Source organism: Helianthus annuus, chromosome 16, assembly GCF_002127325.2.
Source record: "Helianthus annuus cultivar XRQ/B chromosome 16, HanXRQr2.0-SUNRISE, whole genome shotgun sequence".
NCBI lineage: Eukaryota > Viridiplantae > Streptophyta > Magnoliopsida > Asterales > Asteraceae > Helianthus > Helianthus annuus.
Window position 1 is genome coordinate 16,427,292 of NC_035448.2, and position 22,627 is coordinate 16,449,918.

The 22,627-nt window shown below is 32.9% G+C and overlaps 1 long non-coding RNA gene across 8 annotated transcripts; it reads left to right on the plus strand.

Moving 5' to 3' along the window:
* The first annotated feature begins 443 nt into the window (after window positions 1-443).
* Window positions 444-4,833, plus strand: LOC110918441. 8 transcript variants are annotated; one of them, XR_002581315.2, is made up of 8 exons: window positions 444-801; window positions 914-977; window positions 1,572-1,665; window positions 1,753-1,909; window positions 2,387-2,473; window positions 3,085-3,240; window positions 3,415-3,547; window positions 3,633-4,034. It is a non-coding gene; the product is annotated as an uncharacterized LOC110918441 (long non-coding RNA). The 8 variants fall into 8 exon arrangements; XR_004884922.1 differs by lacking the exon at window positions 3,415-3,547 and adding an exon at window positions 2,963-3,019 and having other exon boundaries at window positions 445-801; XR_002581314.2 differs by lacking the exon at window positions 3,415-3,547 and adding an exon at window positions 4,423-4,833 and having other exon boundaries at window positions 446-801; window positions 3,633-3,893.
* The last annotated feature ends 17,794 nt before the right edge of the window (window positions 4,834-22,627 follow it).

A 22,627-nucleotide genomic window follows, 5' to 3' on the forward strand; every position in this document is an offset into this window, starting at 1 on the left:
GTGTTGTGTCCTACACATATTTTATTATGAGTCGCAAAATTATTTAAAAGTGTTGGGGTCCTACACATTTTGTACCTTACACTACAACATTGTCTTTATGGTGTAGGAAACGTTGTTTTTATAGTGTAGGAAACGTTGAATATGTAGGATCATGTGCATGATTGTTTTTATTGTGTAAGGTGCAAAACTATTTTTTAAGATGACTCATTAAATAATTATCTATATATATTAATAAATGAGATGATTTGGGTTATTTGTCTTTAAATGGTGGAGCCATTTTGCTTATGTGGCATCCATTGGTTGAGTAGAGGGTGATTTTAGGAGGGAACTCATTCTCAAAGTTCAATACACAAAGATACATACATTGGACGCGGGATCCATTTTGATTTCGGTTATCTTATACCCGTTCATTCGGATCTATATAAAAGGCACTACCCAGTAATTCAGACCACTTTCTTTCCTATTCCCTCTAAAAACCCTAGCCGACAACTTCATCGCATTCTTCATTCTTCTTTGCCAATCTGCCCTCTCAATTCGAAGATGAAGATGAGCATCAGTCTTGATGTAAACTCCATGGCGTCCAGGCATGTTTCCTTCCTGAATCTTGAATTTGATGTTTTTATTTTTTTGAATCTAATTTCGTTTTTCTTTAATTTGATTTCTGGAACCCAACGATGGCAACGAAGTCTTCCGTATGTGTGAAGGCCGTAATCAACGATGGTGATGGCGGCGCTGAGTGTTGACGTCGCTGAACCCTAAATCACTGACGAAGTTCCAAGTTGGTGTTTTGGTTTCATATGGGTAAGCCGATCGGCGATTTACCTTTGGTTGTTTAATAACACTCTTTCCCTTTTTCGTTTTGTTATCTACTTATCTCCGGTTATTTTATTTGTGTCTCTGGCTTTGTTAACAGGGTTAGCGGCAATGACGTTTTAGCTTCCGGTAGGTTTTCTGGTCATCCATTTACCTTCGATTAGGTAACACTTTTTCCTTCTTTTATTTTGTTATTAGGCGTTGCTTTAATATCTTATGGGGATCTATGAAGAAGGTTTTTGGCAGAGATAAGTAAGAAATTTGTTGTTTGAACTACGTTATGTTACTGAGATAAGTAATTAGGTTGTTTATTGGCAGAAGTTTTGTGTGCATGATTTTGAATGGACGGTTTCCTTGCCCTCTGCTCACCATTTTATGTTTTATTGGCAAAGGTTTTGTTTGATTGATAGATCTGTGTATATAATATTTAAGCCTAACTCTTTGGTACGCAAATACACATAAAGAAAGATGTGGTAGATTTATGTAAACAAAGATTTGTTGTTGCTTATCATGCAACCCGAGAACTGAACTGATGGTTGAAAATGTGCTTTATGTGTTTAAAGAAAATTGTGATAAAAGTAAATGTGCTTTATGTGTTTAGATAGAATGTGTTTGTATGCCTATTTTGTAAATTCTTAAATAAATATTGTAATTTCACAAGTGATTTTACAAGAGTATATCGGCTAAATATGCATCATCGTAACACTCATTGAAGCCGGGGTACATAGACATGATTTTTGATGTATGATGTTGGACAGATATGGCATTATGCACGGGGACGAGACTAATTATGGTGGAAAGATGCCCGAACTTTGAGACCGAGTATGTGCAATCCTCAAGTTTAGCCAACAGGTATGATTACAAGTTACAACTTATACACAACTAGAACTCTCCTATCTGTTTTGTATATTTGTGGATAACTATTTCATGTGCTCTTAGGGTTCAGGAATTTTCTATCTTTGAGAATTTACGGGTCATCATTATTGAAGATATGATATATCTGATATGTGTCAAAGAGCTTGCAGAACTTATTAAATTAACGAATACCAAAGAACTGGAATTGCATTTTGTTGATCTTGAACATGATCCACTGAAGGTTAAAACTTGAATATCATCCCATCAATTAACATATCTCTGAAGTCATATTTGTTTACCTTTTTTTTGATATAATCCTTTTTTTATTAATTTTCCAGATAGGGTAATTGAGGTAAAAAAGATCTCCATAGGTGCACAATTTATATTACTCCAGAAATTGTTCTTTTTCAGTCTTCTGTGATGATGCAACAGCATGTGTTGCTTTAGGTTGTCGGCTTTCCTGTTGATAATCAGCCTTCTGACTTCATCGATTGGAGTCACTTTATGCAAGATACACGTGTCACTGTGTCAACTTTTTGAACGGGCAAGTTTTTACCTTGAACATGCAATTGTCATGACATGTGAGACTCGATTAAATGAACGAAACCTATTATAGATACAAATTAGGACAAATATGTGACTTTGGGAGACATGTCAATTCTTAAGTTTAGCTGAAGAGTTAATCATCTGATCTAAATATGTTTTTTTTTTTAATTAGTGGCTGCAGTTGTATACATGGATTGTAGATTCAACTAACAACATATGTGGATGGTGAGCTCATAAAAAGTTGTTTATGTCAAAAATGGTAAATGGTCATCTTTTCATGCTCAGATCAGTTGTTCTAGAATATGTAAATTTCTTATCCAGTTTGATCTTGATGGAGTCACGTAGAAGGGTTTTAGGGTTTTCTGGTCAATTGATTTCAAGAATTAGATGCTAAAACCATTCATTCCACCATAGCTATGGCTTACGTTGACAGAAGTCTTCGCAACCTTCCTTCCCCACCATATATATATATATAGTTTTGACTGCAATGGCATAGATGTTTGTACTCAAGGTGTTCGATGATTTGTCTTTGTCTGTCATGGCTATGAAAGAAGGGTCAAAAATGTTTTGTCTTCTTTAGCAGGCCATCAACGGATTTCTGTACTTCTTACATGATCTTTTTTATTCTTTTTCTATAAATTTTTTGTTTTGAGATTTTTCTAGTGAATATTGATTGCGGTTTTGAATCTTGCACATAACAAATAAGATATAAAACGTTGAATTCATGTTGTCATTGATAAATTTGCAGACAGGAAGTAAAGGTGACTTGGTGTAGGATTTTTTATATATACAAAAGATTGCTTTGGTAATTTTCTTTTATTTGTTTTTAGGATTTGATAATTTTTCTTTTATTTACAACTTTTTGTGAAGATAGGAAGTTCCACAAGGGCCTAAAGACTAAAGAGAGTCCTGAAGGACCATGACAGTTCGTTGGGCTAATGCCGCACTTTGTTCCTCCACGTCATGATAGGTTTAACACGATTCAAAGGGCTTTGAATCTTGGAGTTAATGTTAAAATGATTACAGGTTTGAAAGATTTTGTTTCCATTCTTTTGAGGATAGACACATTTCTTTGAAAATTTATATGATTACTTCGTTTGCTAGAAAAATGACAAGGAAAAGTGGATAACAAACATAATGTCAATATTCATGAATTGGTGTTTTGGTTTTAATTTTCTAAAATGTTTTTTTCGGTTTCAGTTTTGAACGGGTATTTTTTAGCACCTATCTCATTCCCGGCTCTAATCTAATCTATAATACTTTTACGGCATACGCATTTGTCTTTCAACATTCAAAAAACCCTTAATCGTAATTTGAAGGAAGAAAGCAACATGTATGTTTATATTTTGATCATTAAAGCTGTAAACTAAAGGCCTTTGATATTTTTATCATTCATATACCTTCATATTTTTGGTTAGGAACCGGATGGCAGTGGAAGGTGGTTCGGCAGGGCTAGGGAGACTATGTATTGGAGGTCGTTGGCACCAAACGTGGAGGATTATAGTGGGTCGGTGGCTAGGATGATTGCAGCCAAGTTGGGTTACTTGATTAAAGGAATGTTGTGGTGTGGGGATGTGATAGTTGATATGTTGAAGTGGGGGAAGGAGTTTTTTGAAGAAGAGGATGAAATCACGACAAAAGTCGGAAGTTAGTCCTAAAGCTTCGATTAGAATGAGAAGGTCTTGACTTTGACCTTTTTGACTTTTAAAGTTAACTTCATATTTGATATTTTATTTATTTATTTATTTTTTGTGTTATATACATTTGAACACCTCTAAATTTGCCCTAAAAGATGTTATAATAATCACATCAGACTTTGACAAGTTGACTTCAAAAGTTAACTTCATATGATCTTAGATCTCATTATTGATATGTTTTAGTTTCTTTACTGTAGTAAATTATTAATATGATTCAGTGACTCTTTTTATTTATCCTTTGTGTTTTATAAATGTGAACACCCCTAATTACCTCTTTGAAAAGAATTATTAACCCTCAGGGAGAATGAATAGATAGCGACTTTGCCTTCGGTAATCAACCGTATCTATAAACTACATTTATATATACACTAATTTGTAACATCTTTATGCAAATTAGTCTTTTATGCATGATGATGCTGTTCTTTTAGTTTAAATTAATGTACATTGCGGTTGGTTTACGTTGTTTGACACGTGCCTGGTGATTCATCACCAAATTAATCATGTGTCACAGCCTGCTTGCTTTCTTCACACCAAAACCAGAGATAACACCCAACAACCGTTCCACTGCTTCCCACAACCTCTCCCCAGAGGCGAAATGTTACGGTTGCCGACCACGATCATCGCAGGTGTGCTTCGGCAATTAGGGTTTCAGCCGTGATGGTCACGGCTAGGATTCTGGTGACCCTAGATGGTGCGGTGGCGGTGGTGGTGGCGGTGGCGGTGGCGTAGACACGGTGGCACGACTGCTGGCGTGGCTGTGGTTTCTCTGGTTTCAGTTTTGACTTTCGTGAGTTTAATTTACCATTTAATTATTATTGTTGTTTTGTTTGCGGTTTTTGTTGATCTGATACGTTGTGATTATAAGTTGTTAATCAGTTGATTTGTGTGATTGTAAGGTTAATTTTGTTGAGTTGATGCGAAATTTGTGTTTCGACTGATTGGTTAAAGATTTAGGGTTAATTGAAATTAGGCATTTCACTTAGGTTAAACATACTGTTTTTGAACTACAAATAGGTTTTAGGCTTAGTTAGTCTTTGATTTGAGTATCCGTAGTAGTGGTTGCTGTTGGTTTGACGATTTTTTGGGGAAGTTAGAATAGTGATTGTTGTTGTGGTGATTTTTGAGTGGTCTAATCAACTTTATTAATTTGCTACAGTTTATTATTATTATTATTATTATTATTATTATTATTATTATTATTATTATTATGAGTAGGGATATGGTAAAAAGTGTTTAAAATGTGAGAAGGGTAAGAAGTGTTTTAAACCATTGGATATTTGATCTAATGGTTGAGATCAATAGGGTATAAAATGTAAATTGTGTTTTAATTAGAAGGGCCTTATGTAAAATTGAAGGGCAATAGTGTCTTTTCAAATATTTCAAATATGGTAACCGTCTCCTACACAACCAAAACCCCATTATTCTCCTAAAAATCAGCAACTTTCTCCAATAAAAAATGGTAACCGTATCCTACACTATATAAAGATATAACACTATGAACCCTTGATAAAACACTATATGAAGATATAACACTATGAACCAGAAAAATCAAGATGTCTGTACAGAATATAACACTATTGATTGGGGATAAAACACTATGAACCAGAAAATCAAGATGTCTATACAGAATATAACACTATTGATTGGAGATAAACACTATAAACCAGAAAATTAAGATGTCTCTACAGAATATAACACTATTGATTGGGAATAAAACACTATGAACCGGAAAATTAAGATGTCTGTACAGAATATAACACTATTGATTGGGGATAAAACACTATGAAAGGAAATTAAGATGTCTGTACAGAATATAACACTACTGATTGAGGATAAAACACTATACATCTGTAAATGCTATAAAAACACCAAAATCGAAAAAGGACGCAGAAAGTAAACAACTGTATTGTATCTGGGGAAGGTATCTAGCGATTTCATGTATTTATAATTGATGAAGAATGATGCGTAGATGATAATCTTATTGGATCTTGCAAAAAAAATTCATATTTCGAATCAATCCCTATAAAAACTCATCACCAGTTTAGTTTTTTTTTTTTTTTTTTTTTTTTTTTTTTTTTTTTTGGCAGTTATCTTGGAAATCAATTAAATGATAAGAATGTCAAATTACTAATATACCCTTTTGAATTAATTAGGATAAAGGACACTTGTCACTCCCAAATTATTTCTCACACTTCTCACAAAAGTTCCACTTTGTACAGGATCCTCTACCTATATATTATTATTATTATTATTATTATTATTATTATTATTATTATTATTATTATTATTGAACATGCACTATGGGTGGTAACTACTGACACAAACCGACACCAAACAAAAACATGTCGTGTTCAGGTTGCCGTGTTTTACCCGTTTAATTAAACAAAACAAAAGATCATTTACTTATCTTTTCGGTTTTGTTACATCTATAGTACGATGCTTCGTTTTATTTCAATCTTCGGCTTTAGATCAGTAACGTATTTCAATCTTCGGCTTTAGATCACTAACGTATTAGGTTAAACATACTGTTTTTGAACTACAAATAGGTTTTAGGCTTAGTTAGTCTTTGATTTGAGTATCCGTAGTAGTGGTTGCTGTTGGTTTGACGATTTTTTGGGGAAGTTAGAATAGTGATTGTTGTTGTGGTGATTTTTGAGTGGTCTAATCAACTTTATTAATTTGCTACAGTGTATTATTATTATTATTATTATTATTATTATTATTATTATTATTAAAACTAATTTCACTGCTAGAGTAATCTTTCTATTGTTTAGCTTTTTGGCACCATGATTTATAAGTTTTCAGAATTAAGAACCAGTATTTTTTAATTTTTTAACTGTCAATTTATAATGTTTTTTTAATTATTTATATAGATAGTTTTAATATTATAACAAAAATTTTATTCCTTACAAAAATTAGTATTAAATGTATTAACCTTAAATTTCAGAATGTCAAATTTAGGTAATTAAGTTGATTCCCAAATATTAGAAGGCATAGGTTTCATGTATGTAATGTCATATTTTATAATCTCATAATTTATAAAATCAGACAAACTTAAAAATTAAAAGAATGTTATAACATAAAAATTTAGAAGATTTGGTAAAAGTATTTTGAGTTACATTAATGGATAGAAAGATTTCTTTTGTATTTCAAAGGTGACAATTTCCAATAGCGGGTTGTTTTGTGATGACAATCAACAAAAGCTAAGGACAATCACTGTCATCTAGAGTTGGTTTGTACTTGAGGCAACCCTTTTTCACACATGGCCAATTGTACATCGCTTTATCAAAGGTTAAAACACGAGATGGAGTCAAACTACTAATAGTTGACAAAGACGACAAACATACGAATAAAATAACTAATGTGGTTTATAAAGAGATCTTCAGCGAGTTGTAAATTTTTCGTATTTGTTAGCCATCAGTGTAACACACGGGTACTTAATTTTCAAGACATTGTTAACATTAACTAATATACCTTATTCTTCATGCACTTTTCATTTATTAATAATATATATGTACAATTGATTTTTTCTTTTTTTAATTCACAACCCGTGAGTATTCACGGGTGATAACCGAGTGGTTTATTAATTTGAATAACATAAATAAAGAATAGACTCATTAAATGATTGTTCAAATTACCTTTGTGCATTTTATTCTTTTTATTCTTAATTTGTAATTTCTTTTCATTTGAACTCTCCACTATTTAGGTATAACTATTATGTATTTTTTCCACAAATAGTACATCAAAGTTAACTTTTTTCAAAACATATATTGACAACCGTGTGTGTTAACTGATTACATTATATTTATTCAAGTCGTATAAAACAAATGTTTATTCAACCCATGCAATGCAATACACGGGTTTTAGAGACGTAACTTATTTATTACTTAGTATATAAAATTAAATTTATTCATTTTTGGCATATTTCACCTCACAAATTTTTTTTCCGTCCAAATTTTTTCATGGCCCTAATAAAGAAATATTTTATAAAGTAAAAAAAGTCACTTAACCGACCCTAAATAAAGAAATGTTCTATAAAATAGGAAATAGTAATTTAATCATATTTTAGTATTATTATTTTTTTTCTACCATTTTATAACATAGTAAATTAACCATTAATTATGAAAATATTTTATTCTATATAAACCATTAACTTAGATCATATCTTTATAATAACTAATTATTAATTAAATCCATGTAACAATTATTAATACGGGAAACAAACCTAATTTTGTTATGAATGCATCCATTATGTAGTGACTATCCACATCTATAACTCCTATCTCTTAAGTGTATCCATTATGTAGTGACTACCCACATCTATAACTCCTATCTTTTTAGTTACTATTGCACTAATGTAAGGACCTATATATAATGACATTTGTATATGATGTTGAAATCAATCAATAACAAATCCATCTTCCATTCTCTGATTCTTCTCTATACATTGCTAGTAAGTCGTTGTTTTACAACACGTTATCAGCACGAGACTTTAAACACGGAATTCTGGTAATTCACATCCAGGGCGTCATCAAAAATCAAAGTTCTTAAAAAAAATATTAGTCGGCATGACTATCCTACATGTAAGTTTTATTTTGATTCATGAGGTTTATTAATTATTAATCTTGTATTACTTATTCGTATTAAATCTTTGGATGATTAATTTATATTTTCAATTTCAAGCATCAACAAGTCATCATACATATTACTATAAAAATATTGAAAAGAAATTTTTGAATGTCATAAAACAAATCTTTTGGATCAATATTGAAGTGTTCAATCATTGAGATGTTATTTGATTACTTTGAACAAATCAAAACGATACTAACAAAAGCAATGGTTTCTGTAAAATTTTTGGTCGATATATTTAGTATTTTAATCAGAATGAGAATTTGATACAACTTTTTTCAAAAGAAAAAATATATATATATTTAGTATTCTAATTATAAAGAATTTGATACAACTTTGTTGTATTTATTTATTAGTGTCAACTATAAGCATTTAATCTATTATAAAATTAATATTAATATATGGTGTAGTAGCTATTTGAAGATTCTAATATTATATATGATATCAACTATATCATATATATATCATCCGATTTATGAAAGTAATTTTGTAAATATGTATTTATTGTAATATCGTTAGCAACATATATTTTAATATTTCAGTAATATTATAATGCCTTTATATATTATGAACTTCAATCACGTTTTCTATTATTATATGAATATATTTTTATGGTGTTTAGTAGTAATACTGTTTTGTTGACACGTTAATTTACATTGTAAATATTGTTAAATAATCTAATATTGATTATAAAGAAAATCGTTTTTCTATATATTCCTATGTAATGTGCATGATAATCTGTGGATGACATATAGCTGGGTTTGATCCAATTTATTTTCAGTTGTCTATGATAATAGTTTTCTGAACAATGATAGACTAATAGTTTGTGATTTTTAATTAATAGTTTGATTTTAATACTATATGTGCATCATATATGTTTTCAAACTCTCTTTTGACTTTATATGCAACTGAATAGATGTAATGTTTTATTAGTATTTATACAATTTATGATGAACTACCAAAATACAATTTGTATGAAAAGGTGATGTCTAATAGTTCTATTTGAAGATAATCATTAGTGCAATTCTATTAATGAATTTACAATAATGCACATGTTTATATGATAATATGTTATAATATGACAACTACTTAGTTAACTTTGTTTTATATCATTGTTATTGCAATTGTATAAGCCTTTTAGTTACTATTAGATATTTAAATATGTGATTTGATTCTATGAAATATTTGTGTGGTAAACGATATTATTTGCAAATTAACATGACACTAAAATTCTCAAGATGCTTGTTATATTTTCTTGAGCAACAAAATTTGTTAGTATAAGAAAGCTCATTTACAAGTAATAAAAATTCATATGTTTTTATATGACCGAGAAAATTAATAGTGACATTTGTTTGTGTTTTAAACTATAGTGACAAATATGTGTATATATGATATACTTGTGATCGGCTATATCATGTTATATATCTTATTTTATAAATTTTTTCTATAACTTGTTTTCTACTACGATATGTTATAACGTAGTGTATTATGTAAATTGACTCTACATTATACCTTGATTTTATATGCCATCATGTATCATGTAAATATTGTTGAATAAAACAACAAAACCAAATTTGTGGTTTATATGCTATCATAAAAAAAGTATAAATATGCTTAAATATGACATCAGAATTGTCATACTCTCTAAATCTGATTATTAATTTATAAAAGGTCATAAGATTTATAGACCGATAATACTACATGACTTGGTCATATAACGATTTCTCAAATTATAATATATGAAAAGAAGATTGTCTTTAATGAAAAACTTGATAAAAGATGTTCATTTGTCACACCTAAGATATGCTCATGAAGTAGCGATACCATTAACAGAGTACGAGTTTAAAATGATTTCATACACATGTGACTGAACAAAGAATGAGAATCCATGAATGTTTTCGGATTCTATCCCATTGCTTAAAGTGAATATGATGATGATCAGTGTAAAGGTCACGATCATGACCCAAATGAAATTAAAATGATGCCACCATGTAAGTTTGTTATTATGCTAATGTGAATAATGAGATCAACCATGTGGTGATTATACAATGATCGTTATAAAGGTCGTGATCATGGTAAATGAGAAAACTGTAATGATCCTATATTGATAGTGAGATCAACCATGTTAATATTGAAATCAACCACAAGAAGTGACTCACTAAGGAAGTGATTATACAAGAATATAATATATGAAACATGTATAATATGAATGTTTGAAATAATAAGATACGGTTCTCTCATATTTTATGTATTGTATTAAACAAACACGAGTGCAATTAAAACATGTATGATCCATAAAACCTCCGATGAAGAATGAAAAGTTATAAGACTTGTTCTGGTTCTACTTCATTCCCTGAATTGAATGTGATTATATAACGATCATTGAAAATACCGTGATCATGGACATAATTGAGAAATTTGTAATGACGATCATAATAATAATGAGATTGACCATTATAAGTGGCAAATTATGGTAGTGATTATACGAGAACAAAATGTGAAAACGGATAAAAGTTATATCACACAATAGTTTGCAATGATAACACGTTGTTCTCTCGTATAATGCAACTACTACACATACGATCGTAAACTAGAAGTTTATGTATCATGATTATTTACTTAATTGGCATGACTGGTTAGACCACACCAAGTCAATGATGATGTGAAACATAATGAAGAACTAGAAGATTCTTCAAGATAATAATTAGCATGTAATGTTTGCTCTCAAGGAAAATTATATATTTGCAAAATAAATGAGGGTGTGTATACCTAAATATTCTAGAAATCGATTAAAGGATATGCATATCCCAACATGATACCATTTAGTTTTTTTTTAAATCGATGCATCGTCTAAATGGTTATCAAATCCACAACCTGAAACTTGTGTGATTATTGCTTAGCTAATGTGATAGCAAGCATATTAATCCAGATTAGTATATTTATTTGATAATAGTGAATTTGATTCCCAAGTGATTAACGATCATTGGAATAAGTGTTATTGTGATCACTAAACATCTACTATTGGTTACAAAGCCAATAATCATGAGAGGAGCAAAAGTTCATTTAGGTACATGTAATTTTACATTTAGTACCATCAATTCACATCAAGCCAATAAGTTATAGTTCTCCCCATGTAGTTGGTTTTTGGTCAGGGACCAAAGATGGGACTTCTAAAAAGTTTGAGAATATGTTGGGTATAAATAATCGTCTATGATTAAATACTTAAAGCCATTAGTGAGAAATTCGTTTATGGCTCATTGGTTTTCACATTAATGAATGAATGTTCCCAACATTAGGGGGAGATAACAAGCAGTTGGAAAGTTTTAAAAGTGAAATGAATTATCATGTCATCTTGATCCTCAGACTATAAACTATGAACTAGAAGTTTAAAGTATAATTCATTTACCAATATTAGAGAACAAATTACCAGACAAGTTCACTAACCTAAATAGAGTGATCAAGTAAGTCACATAATCAACTGCTTATGCTCCAATTATATTTGTGTCCCAAGAGGACAACCACATATTTTTGTAATGAGTCTATTGCACGCCTAAAGCGTGGTAGACTAGTTGAGTCCAATAACAAAATTCCTCGAAAATTGGTGCAAGTAATTAAGATGGTCATGTCGAGGTTATAGTAATAAGATCTCCTGAAGAGACAATAGACATGATTGTTCAAGAAGAACCTCAGGTACCTGAAAATAAAGAGATCTCGATTAGTTGTATCATGTCTAAGATATGTATGGAATCGAAATAAAAATCGATGTCGTTATACTTTTGTATATAATGTAGCACTTAAAATGATTAAATGATGAGATCAAGATTTAAGATCTGACTATGAATGAATATTAAGAAATGATTGGCCAAAATGGAAAGCCTCAAATAAGGCAAAACTGAATTCTCTAATGACATGGAAAGTATCTGGACCAACAGTACATACAACTGAAGTTGTAAAATATGTTGGACATAAACGGGTCTTTTATGCGAATTATGTGAAAATCAAATTGAGTGATATAAGGAAAAATTGGTGGCACAATAATTTTCGCAAAGACCTATGATTGATTATGAGGAGACGTTTTCTCCAGTGGTGGATGTATTGACTTTCCAATATTTTATTAGTCTGGTAATATAAAGAGAGAATTGATATTCATCTTATGAATGTTATGTATCACTTGATACTGAAAGTTTACATGAAAGTCCCGAAGGATTAAATTATGTAGGTCATGTAAAGTAAGTTCTCGAGAACAATGTGATCATTCTATACATATTCTGATTTGAATAGGTTATGATTATTTTACATATTGGATATAATTGGAACTCCTGATGAGTTTCTAAAGCAATTGAGTGCTTCAAAAGTTAATTGACACATCTTAACGATGTAATACTTGTGCACCAAGAAACATACATGGAAAACTTGTACTCGGTGATTGTGATATCTCAATAAATAGTGTACACTCATGGTACAATATGGATTTAGAGATAAAAGCAAGGGTTCATGATATTTTGCATATGATATAGATATCTATATGTTAAATGAGCAAATTTATGTAGCAAAACTTCTAAAGAGTGAAAGCACATGCATATTTTGATAAGATGGAATAAATTCCCTCATGGATTGATAATGCTAGAAGCATTAATGATGTCAAAACCTCAAGAACGTATTATATGAAGTTGACAAAATACGTATGGACTAAATAGCCGAAACGAGTGTTGTACAACTCGAGATATTCACATAAAGAGGGATATAAGTTTGATTCAACTAGCCATGTTCTATGAACATTCTACTTTTAAAAGTTCACTATAATCGCAATTTACAGTAATGATGTCTAGGCATCATTGAGAGAAATTGTCGAGCTTTTAGAGGGAGAATTTTTTAATAACCTTGGCACGGTCTAATTATTACTCGAACTGCAGTTCGAGTATATATGTAATCATATTTTACTAATCTCTCAAGTACATCTAGAAGATGATGTTTGGATAATTTAGTATGGACATAGTTGAACCTTAAAGTATGTTGAAGGTTGTTAAGTCATTTGCTATAAGAAATGCCTATTATCATATCCTACCAAAGTAGAGATTCTCATTCTAGAAGTACCATCGTTAAATGCATAAGTTCATTAATATGTTTTGCTAGCTATGTATGGTTATAATATCTTTCACTTGAGCTTATTGTCATGATATAACCTTTGTCAAGCGAAGAGACATTGGAATGAGTTCAAAGAAATATTTCAGGTATAAACGATATTTGATTCTATTTTACTAACCCATCAAAACAAGTTTGGTTAGTCTTGTAGATGCAGGAATGTAACGAAACACAGTCGTGACATATGATAATTTTTCAAAGGAAGCACCTAAAGTCTCGTTAGAAGATTATACAACATTGCTCAACATAAAGGATTGCACATTAAGGGATCAAGCGACAAATCATTCTCTACAAAAGCTTTATTCGACTTTCAAGGAAGATGGATACACGTCACTTAAAGGATACATGTTAAAATGATGGGGAGACTTATTCAAGTTGCACTCTTTTTCCCTTGACTAAGTTTTGTCCCATTGGGTTTTCTTAGTAAGGTTTTTAATGAGGCAACATACATGACCCAAAAGTATCAGAGGGAGAAAATGCGCGCTGCACTCTTTTTTCCTTAGCTGAGATTTTGTCCCATTGGGTTTTCCTAGCAAGGTTTTTAACGAGGCAGCATCACCAAGCATATTAAAGAATAGTATATCATCATGTGGATAGTCAAGGGGGAGTGTTATGAATGCATCCATTATGTAGTGACTATCCACATCTATAACTCCTATCTCTTTAGTGCATCCATTATGTAGTGACTACCCACATCTATACCTCCTATCTTTTTAGTTACTATTGCACTAATGTAAGGGCCTATATATAATGACATTTGTATATGATGTTGAAATCAATCAATAACAAATCCATCTTCCATTCTCTCATTCTTCTCTATACATTGCTAGTAGGTCGTTGTTTTACAACAAATTTATGAAATACCAATAATTTTATTTTCATTTACTTTAAGTAAATTTATTTTGTATGCACTGTCATATGGTAATATAAAACGTCGAAGTTTTTTTTACAGATTATATGATTATATCGTTTTTATCGTATAACACCGTGTAATACACGGGTTTATAATCTAGTATTATATAAACTAAATTTCTAATAACTAGGAACAATAAATAAAAATAACAAAATATACAAATAATTAAATCTCTAATATATCGGGACAATAAATACCAAAAATATATAAATTACGATGATATATTTATAAAGTGAATAAAACATTAAATTTTAAAGAATAATATCCTGATGTTTAAGGTGTGTGGCTTATATCCAAAAAGTTCAAAATTCAAATCATGTATTCATCCTCTAAGAATTTTTGTTCAAAAAAATATAGAAAGTTTATTATTTATAAACGTCGCTATAAATACACCTAAAACTTCATAAAACAATTTTTCTACAATGATAACGAGATAAACTAATTACGAGACCGGTTAACATACAATATTTCTTAACGCACGATGCGTACGAGATGAAAATTACACATGTCACACCCTCAATTTCCACATGTGGAGTATTACCGTGAGGCGTGTGACTGACCAGAATCAAGCCATCAATCATATTGAACATCATGATAATAAAACCTTTTTCTTCACTACCAATACGCTTAGTGGCTATTAATGTCTAAGTCCAAAGTTCAAGTTTAAGACAAAGTTTAAAGATAACAGCGGAAGTATAAGTTAAACAGTGTAAACAAAAGTTTAAAAGTTCATAATCATTAATAAGAAAACCCGACACGGGTTAAAGCGACCACTACACTCCCCGCTGCAAGCTCCTGCTATCACTGAGTACCTGCAAAGCATGCAGTAGGGTATCAACATAAAGTTGGCGAGTTCACGAGTTGTCCAGTTTTAATTCCTTAAAACTTATGTTTGTGTTAAGTAACTCATTTATATCATGCCATGGGGAGCTACCCCATATGTAAGCTACTAAACTGCGTAATACCAAATATTGAGCGACCTGTTGTTTCGTTGTTGCCCCGTTTGTCAATGTCTATCATCATTGACGGTTTGCTAAGGTCCATTAGTTCACGCCCGATCCTATCCAGGCACGGTTTGAGGTTGGTGAAACCTAATAGTGCTATCAACTAATAACCCGTTCGCAGGCCCCCAGCGACTAATCGGTATAGAAAGTGAGGACTTCATGATAGAGTTTCGTTTAGTACACTTGTTGCATAATATAAATAGTAATTAACTGTATTCCAAACCACGAATAGTAAGCAATCCCAAACCTGGGAAAGTGTCATTTGTTCTATTTCCCAACCACCGGGAACGCATGCTTTTAGTAAAGTGTGTGAACTCACCTTTGTTTTGCTCGGCAGGTAATTTACTTGTTTTAAAGTTTGGTCAACCACGTCCTATTATGGTTACCGGATATAGTCAGATTCGTATGCATGTAACATCTCATAGTTGTACACGTACTAACAACTAGCACATACTGTCACTTATCATAAAATAAGGCATGTGGACCACATAAACATTTATTAACATAACTCGATCTGTGAATAGTTACATGAACAGCCTAATTGTAGGATCGGTTTTCCACTGCGAAATGATTGCGAACCGACTCGTGTAACGTGCGGAATCCATACACGAATGTGACCGAACACACATGATGTAATATAATCTGTGATTCTGTTGATAAATCTGAAAACGTACAAGCACCTGAATCACGACGTCACTTTCTCTCTCTAGACTTTCTCTCTCTAGCTCTAGATCTCCAAATCTCAAATGTGGCAAAAAGTTCTAATCTCTAACCCTAAGGTTTCTATTATAGGCCAAGCGGCTTGAATGAGATTTATCATTAATTACATAAATGCCACCTAGCCTTTTCCTAAATATTACAATATAATATCTTGATTACTACTCATTTCAGCTTCGAACTGGATTGACGGAGGCGATAGACATTAATGCACTAACAGACTCCCCCTTGGATATTGCCGCAGTCAATCTCGTAGCGTCTTGTTCTTCTCTTTCTCTGAGTCTTCTTGAAGCTTTATCATCTTTAGAAACACAAACTCCCTATTTCTTGAATAGTATCCCTATGGATCTGTCTTCAGCTTTAGCTCCCCCTTTCAGTAAACTCTTTTCTTCAGGCTCCCCCTTTCGTCAAGCTTCCGTGCTTTTGGAATCGACACCTGCCTTTCCAGTTACAAGCTCCCCTTTGCGATAAGCTTGTCTTCAGACTCCCCCTTAGACTCGGCTATCGGGATCATAATCTGGTACAACATCTGCATATTTTCAAACATTTATAAGTGAACTTTTTTGAACATCCAGGATTTAAAACCTGGCTCTCAGCATAAGCTAAAACATTTCAAATATACGACTGTGAAAGCTTTTTCGATTGTCCAGGAATCATGACCTGGCTCTTAAAAACTTTTAATCAAGATCCTGGCTCTAAAATATAATATTATGAATATATCCAGGATTGCTTGATTCTCTCCCCCTATCGACAATCTTCATAGATTTGGTAATATTAATTATCAAAATCGAAACTTTGCTCTTTACAACAAATATTAACAGTTTAAGCATCCAAAACCTTCACGATTTATCATCCAAGTCCAAATTAATGACCTTGGAGATTTCACAAACTTTTTTTTATTTTTGATTAAAAACTTCAAGATTCAAATTAATGAACTTGTTTATTTTTCAGAAACACGATCAGCATACTCAGATTTTGAAACTCAGCTTTTAGACATCGGTTGTCGAAAATAAAGTAGAATCAAAATCTTTTTGTATTTTTCTGAAATATAAAGGAGTAAAGAGATATTTACAAACATATTTATAGACAATATTTTTGTTTGAGTTCGTGTCAGAGGATCATATCAGTTTATGACAAAACACTAGTACCGTTGAGCTTTAAATCACTTTAAGTTCTAAACGATTCACTTAGATTGTCAATATATTGATCCACTTAAATTTTCACACAAAGTTTAATCGATTCGAGATACGAAATTAGTCTTTTAAGGACTTAAACTTATTCGCGTGTCCCACCTCAGAATATACTCCCGTATCAAAATTCCCTAGATTCAGTCTTACAGGTGAATATACCAATTTGATATTTGTTCTCTGGGTTAGTGCGAGACCTTGAGAGCTCAGGTATGAACTTCCGTTCAGTCAAAGAGATGAAGGCTCGACTTTAGGTGTGTTCCCTTTAGGGAATCTTTTCTTCAACTGCAATTGATTCATATCGATTTTTTTCAATTTTTATGCAGAGGGTAAGCTTTTAAAGCGCGGAAAGTAATATACGAGGTCTAGGCCATTGCTTCCGCAATATCAGAAGACCAGGTATAATACCCTAGATATCAAACAGTATAAAGACCTAGTATCTCAGAATCAGGCAATCTCTCAAACAAGATTTCGGGGGTTACCCATATATCCGAGAGATGTTCCCCACGAGATAAGTAAGTATTTGATATTTAGGTTTATATATCGAAAACAATCTACTAAGCGTGTAAAAACCTACTGGCATATCATCAGTGAGACCGTTTGTCACATTTAACTTTCTAATTCTTTAGTGTACCATGATTGTCTAACTGATGTACAATCATTTCCTCTTTTTACACAAAACTCTTTTTGATTTTTATCATGTTTTTGGCTTTTTCAAATTTTCTTAATGTTTTTGGATTTTCTGAAATTTTCTTACTCCCCCTAAAATTCAAAACATTTAAAGAAAATTTGACAACCCTACTGATAGCTTTGTCTCGCCATCCATTTTCTGCATCTCATGCTCTGATTTGCATAAAATATAGCGTACCCCCATGATTTACAACACATTGATATTCGACAGTTTGAAAACCGTTTTTCAATCTTGTGAAAATAAACATATTTTTGATTTTTCAAATTTTTGACAAAATAAAAACATATTTTTGGTTTTTAAATTTTTCAATTTTTTTAGGGTTTGTAGAAATATTGTTTATTTATGTACAGAAAATCAAACAAACTCCCTGTTTCAGTTGCAGGGTTCAGCAGCCTTCTCCTCTTGTGCCAGGCTGCTCCGACACTCCTTTATCTGACATTCAGTTTTCTTAAGCACCTGCACATACAACTTAATTGAATCACTTGAACAAGTTAGCACAGGTCTGTTAAACCTTAGGCATTTCAACACTGTATGATTCATTCAATTTCGGAAAATTTTTATCATTATTTTGAACAAACAACTTTTCATCTTTTACTTCATCCTTTTTGATTGAATCAATTTTCTGCTCAGAACTAGGTTGCGTTTTAACCGCCCAACCTTGTCCTTTTGAAGCACTTCTTTTGTAAAAACGTGATTCATTTTGAACATTTTGATTTTGAACAAAAACTTTTGGTTTCCAAAATTGATTTGGTTTTGTTGCATCAACAGTTGTTTTCCAACTTTGTGTTGTTCTAAGTCTGGGTGTCTCTGTTTTCCATGTTTGTTGTGAGCCAGCCTTTGACATTTTCGGCTTACAAGTTTGCTTTGATTCAAACTTGGTTGATTTCTGATTCACAACATCAGACTTCTTTTTCGTTTCAACACCAACAGGTTTCGGATTTGGACACTTGCGTGCAAGATGTCCTATTTGATCACATTTGAAGCATGTTCCCTTTGACACATCTTTGACCTGCTGTTGTTGCTTTTTCTGAGCATAGAACTCTGCATTAGACTGTCGTCTAAATTCGAGTTCTTTCTCTTCTTCAGAACTTGTTCCGTGAAAAAAATTCATCTTTCTCTGATAATTTGGTGTTTCATCTTTTTCCATTTATGTTTCTTTTTATAACCCAACCTAGCCTTCATGTTTTCTTTTTGTAACCAGGTTTGTTATAAAAATTTTTGTGACTCTTTCCAGCAAACTTTGAAATCTCAGATTTTTCAATCTCAACCATTTTGAAAACTTTGTCAATCTTTTCTGAAATCACATTCTGAATCGGAACTTCAAGATCTGAGAATAATTTGTCCGATCCAATCATGGTGTAAACCAATCCTTTTGAATCATCATTCGTATTATTCTTAGATTTTGAGTTTTTCAGATAACCCTCATGAAAACTACCTTCATTTTCATCCTGTGATTCAGATTTACCTGTTTCAACCGACTCTTCTTTCAAAACACTTTCAACGACCTTACCTACCACCTCTGAATCACTAGAATCATCAAATTTGGAATAGGTTATGTCAATGTTTTCTGGAAATTGATCAACCATGTTGAAAGCTTTTTCCACCTTTTCGTCATCATATAACGTGAATTTTTCCTCAAACGGTGGTGGAACCTGATGATACTCTGAGCCAATTCCTTTCTTGTTTTGCTCAGAATCTTTACCATCCGGTTTTATATTGAAAATGCGCTCAAGAACATATGACGAAGTGTGATAACTGTGTAACTTGTTGTTATCTTGTTCTAAATCAGCTATTTTACGCTTTAGCTTAGCAACATCTTCAATGTAAGAATTTACAACTTGTTGCTTTATTTCATACTGTCGCTTAAGCGTATCAGTTGTTTCAGAACATTATTTCAATCTTGATTGAACAAGTTTCATTTGACTCTTCACATCTTCATATGATTCTTTTGTAATGTGATAGGCCAATTTATTGAATCATATTCCTTTTTCATTTCTTGAAATGCATTTTCTTTTTGCAAACACTCTTCTGTCATTTTTGAAACTTTTTCTTTTAAAATTTCATTTTCTTTTTCTAAACTTTTACATTTTTTTGTGAGCTTTTCGTCATTATCTTTCAAAACTTTTTCGTTTTCTAACATCTCTTTTCATTTATTTTTGAAAACTTCTTCGATTTTAGTGAATTCAAGATCTCTTGTTCTGTATTTTTCATCTTTTCAGTAGTTTTATTTAAGATTTCAGAATCAGTTTTTACCTCAGTGATTGGCACTTCGGCTTTCGCTTCCGTCTGTGTCTGATTAGCTTCTTTTATCTTCTGTTCCTCACCAACAACATTAGCACCATTCACTTCAATCGAACTTTCAACCTTCTTATCATCTTCTCCTATCTTTTTCAGAACTTCTTCATTCTGCTGTTTTTCAGTAACAGCTTTTTCACCAACTGCTTCGTCTTTCTTTTCTTTCTCTTCCTCAGCTACCTTCTTTAAATCATTCACCAACTCATCAACATTTTTCTTCATTCTTTCTTCATCCCTCTTTTTCAGACTTGGTGTCATGGCATCTCTGATGATTTTATCCAGCTTTTTCTTATAGTATTGTCACACCCCGATTTCCACGTGTCTCACCGGTGGGCCCGGTGGGGGATTACCGTGACGATGTTGGCAACAATATAGTCAAACCACACAATTATATAATGCACAGCGGAAGCATAAGATAAATATATAAACTTCAACCTCTGGTTGTAATATCAAATGTATTACAGGGGTTGAATATATCCACAGTGGATCGTAAATAAACATAAAGTATTGTTCCATCAGATACTGCAATCAAGCTTGCGAGACTTATCACGACGCTAGGGAGCTAATACCAGCCAATTTACGTTTAGGTACTTGCACTTAATCTTTTTGGGGAAAATACGTCAGTTTACACTGGTAAATACATTCAACTGACACATTTTCCCCAAAAAGATTAAGTGCAGGTACCTAAACGTAAATTGGCTGGTATTAGCTCCCTAGCGTCGTGATAAGTCTCGCAAGCTTGATTGCAGTATCTGATGGAACAATACTTTATGTTTATTTACGATCCACTGTGGATATATTCAACCCCTGTAATACATTTGATATTACAACCAGAGGTTGAAGTTTATATATTTATCTTATGCTTCCGCTGTGCATTATATAATTGTGTGGTTTGACTATATTGTTGCCAACATCGTCACGGTAATCCCCCACCGGGCCCACCGGTGAGACACGTGGAAATCGGGGTGTGACAGGTTGGTATCAGAGCCAACATTGAGTGAATTAAACACTATCCTATTGTGTTTAATCTCAATGACACAATTGCACATACTTGAGTCTAGACAAGAACTTAGGACAAATTCGAATTGTTATTCCAATTTTGTCTTTTCTTTTATTTTTTGTATTTAAAGTTTTATTAAGCAGGAAAATGCCACCTGTTATATTCCGAGGAAGAGGAAGAGGAAGAAGAGGCAGAGGAGAAGTCGTGACACATCACGATAACGAAGTTGGACCATCAGGTACAAGGCATCCTTCGATGACACGGAGCGAAGAGCCACAACGACGAAGAGATCTTTACGAACCCGCGAGGCATTCCACCTCGCACAGCTCGACGCCATCTTACCGGCACTCCTTTGGCCCAAACTCAGAGAATGATCCCAACAACCCACAACCTTCCTTCATACCTCTACAACGTTCGGTATCGACCCGGAATTATAACGACCCTACTCCATATTACATAGGTCAGTTTAATCCGGCTGATTACATACAGGAACCTTCAGGTTTTGTTCCACTAGGGCCACAAGACCACTTTTCTGAAGATCCCATGGAGGAAGATGAGGATCCTACTGAACCAGCTCGTGGTACGCCCACGCATCCGATAGAAGTTTCTGATGGGTCATCCTTCCATGGAACGCCCTATCAAGGACCAGACAGTTTCCAAGCGTTGTTTGACCGACATGAGTGGTACTACACGCCACCTCAAAAAACATCTCAACAACCGCGACATCCACAGGATCCCTCTGAGGATTCACGCTTTGTGGCAGTTACGCCACCACCTCCGCCACCGGCGCAACCAGTAATACCTGATCCGCCGAGGCGTAGGAGGACAAATGCTCGTATGTCTACACGAGAAGGAGGGGGTATCCACTTCAGCACTCCTCGACATTCTAGTAGTAGCCACTATCCGCCACTACAAGAAGAAGGACCTTCAAGTCCTATACAGGAGGCGAACTCCGCACCAGCTGCACGAAATTCGCCACCATTTGGGTATGACCAACCCATACCTGCTTATACGGGTCCAACGGCTTACAACCCGTTCGAACCATCACAAGCACAATACAACTACGGCTATGAGCGCGACCCATATGTGGTGTCGGCAAGATATAATGCGCGCTACCCTGACGGAGCACATGGAAACA